Genomic DNA, 2441 nt, shown 5'->3' with positions numbered 1-2441 from the left:
TAAACGCCCAAATGTAGCCTGTTTCTGGCGTTTAACGCCACTTCCATGCTCTGTTCTGGCTTTAAACGCCAGTCTGGTGCTTGTTTCTGGCGTTTAACACCAGCTTGATGCTACTTTCTAGCGTTAAACGCTAGTTTGATGCTTCTTACTGGCGTTTAAACGCCAGTAAGTTCTTCCTCCAGGGTGAGCTGTTTTTAATACTGTTTTTCATTCTGTTTTTGATTTTTCAGTAGTTTTTATGACTCCACATGATCATCAACCTAAAAATAAAATAAAATAAAATAGATATAATTAAATAACATTGGGTTGCCTTCCAACAAGCGCTTCTTTAATGTCAATAGCTTGACAGTGAGCTCTCATGGAGCCTCACAGATATTCAGAGCATTGTTGGAACCTCTAAACACCAAACTTAGAGTTTGAATGTGGGGGTTCAACACCAAACTTAGAGTTTGGTTTTGGCCTCCCAACACCAAACTTAGAGTTTGACTGTGGGGGCTTTAGTTGACTCTACAGTAAGAGAAGCTTTTCATGCTTCCTCTCCATGGTTACAGAAGGAGATCCTTGAGTTTTAAACACAAGGTTGTCCTCATTCAGTTGAAGGACCAATTCTCCTTTGTCCACATCAATCACAGCTCTTGCTGTGGCTAGAAAAGGTCTTCCAAGGATGATGGATTCATCTTCATCCTTCCCAGTGTCTAGGATTATGAAATTAGCAGGGATGTAAAGGCCTTCAACCTTTACTAAAACGTCCTCTACTTGTCCATAAGCCTATTTTCTTGAGTTGTCTACCATCTCTAAAGAGATTCTGGCAGCTTGCACCTCAAAGATCCCAAGTTTCTCAATTACAGAGAGTGGCATTAAGTTTATTCCTGACCCTAGGTCACACAGAGCCTTCTCAAAGGTCATGGTGCCTATGTTACAGAGAATTAGGAATTTACCAGGATTCTGTTTCTTTTGAGGTAATTTCTGCCTGTCCAATGCATTCAGTTCATTGGTGAGCAAGGGAGGTTCATCTTCCCAAGTCTCATTACCAAATAATTTGGCATTCAGCTTCATGATTGCACCAAGGTACTTAGCAACTTGTTCTTCAGTAATGTCTTCATCCTCTTCAGAGGATGAATACTCATCAGAGCTCATGAAGGGCAGAAGGAGGTTCAATGGAATCTCTATGGTCTCTAGATGAGCCTCAGATTCCTTTGGTTCCTCAAAGAAAAACTCCTTATTGGTCACTGAGCGTCCCAGGAGGTCTTCCTCACTAGGATTCACGTCTTCCTCCTCCTCTTTGGGTTTGGCCACACCAAGTAAGGTAATGGCCTTGCACTCTCCTTTTGGATTCTCTTCTGTATTGCTTGGGAGAGTGCTAGGAGGGGTTTTAGTGACTCTTTTACCCAGCTGGCCCACTTGTGCCTCCAAATTTCTAATGGAGGACCTTATTTCATTCATGAAACTTAAAGTGGCCTTAGATAGATCAGAGACTATATTTGCTAAGCTAGATGGATTCTGCTCAGAATTCTCTGTCTGTTGCTGAGTGGATGATGGAAAAGGCTTTCTATTGCTAAACATGTTTCTTCCACCATTATTAAAGCCTTGTTGAGGTTTTTGTTGATCCTTCCATGAGAAATTTGGATGATTTCTCCATGAGGGATTATAGGTATTTTCATAGGGTTCCCCCATGTAATTCACCTCTGATATTGCAGGGTTCTCAGGATCATAAGCTTCTTCTTCAGAAGATGCCTCTTGAGTACTGTTGGATGCAGCTTGCAGTCCATTCAGACTCTGAGAAATTATATTGACTTGCTGAGTCAATATTTTATTCTGAGCCAATATGGCAATCAGAGTATCAATTTTAAGAACTCCCTTCCTTTGAGGCGTCCCATTACTCACAGGATTCCTTTCAGAAGTGTACATAAACTGGTTATTTGTAACCATGTTAATGAGTTCTTGAGCTTCTGCAGGCGTTTTCTGTAGGTGAATGGATCCACCTGCAGAATGGTCCAATGACATCTTAGATAATTCAGACAGACCATCATAGAATATATCCAGGATGGTCCATTCTGAAAGCATGTCAGAAGGACACTTTTTGGTCAGTTGCTTATATCTCTCCCAAGCTTCATAGAGGGATTCACCTTCTTTCTGTTTGAAGGTTTGAACATCCACTCTAAGCTTGCTAAGCTTTTCAGGAGGAAAAAACTTGGCTAAGAAAGCTGTGACCAGCTTATCCCAAGAGTTCAGGCTATCTTTAGGTTGAGAGTCCAACCATATTCTAGCTCTGTCTCTTACAGCAAACGGGAAAAGCATAAGCCTGTAGACCTCGGAGTCAACCCCATTGGTCTTAACAATATCACAAATCTGCAAGAACTCATTTAAGAATTGAAAAGGATCTTCTGATGGAAGTCCATGAAACTTGCAGTTCTGTTGCATCAGAGAAACTAGTTGAGGCT

General features: G+C 41.3%; 1 non-coding gene across 1 annotated transcript; it reads left to right on the top strand.

Annotated features, from left to right (window-relative positions):
* Positions 1–2058: 2058 nt before the first annotated feature.
* On the top strand, positions 2059–2166 carry LOC148571078 (small nucleolar RNA R71). The gene has a single exon (XR_015908017.1). It is a non-coding gene; the product is annotated as a small nucleolar RNA R71 (small nucleolar RNA).
* The last annotated feature ends 275 nt before the right edge of the window (positions 2167–2441 follow it).

The sequence above is a fragment of the Arachis ipaensis genome, chromosome B3 (genome assembly GCF_059453495.1).
Source record: "Arachis ipaensis isolate K30076 ecotype BB chromosome B3, ASM5945349v1, whole genome shotgun sequence".
Classification (NCBI taxonomy): Eukaryota; Viridiplantae; Streptophyta; class Magnoliopsida; order Fabales; family Fabaceae; genus Arachis; species Arachis ipaensis.
This window is presented reverse-complemented; position numbering and strand designations above follow the sequence as displayed.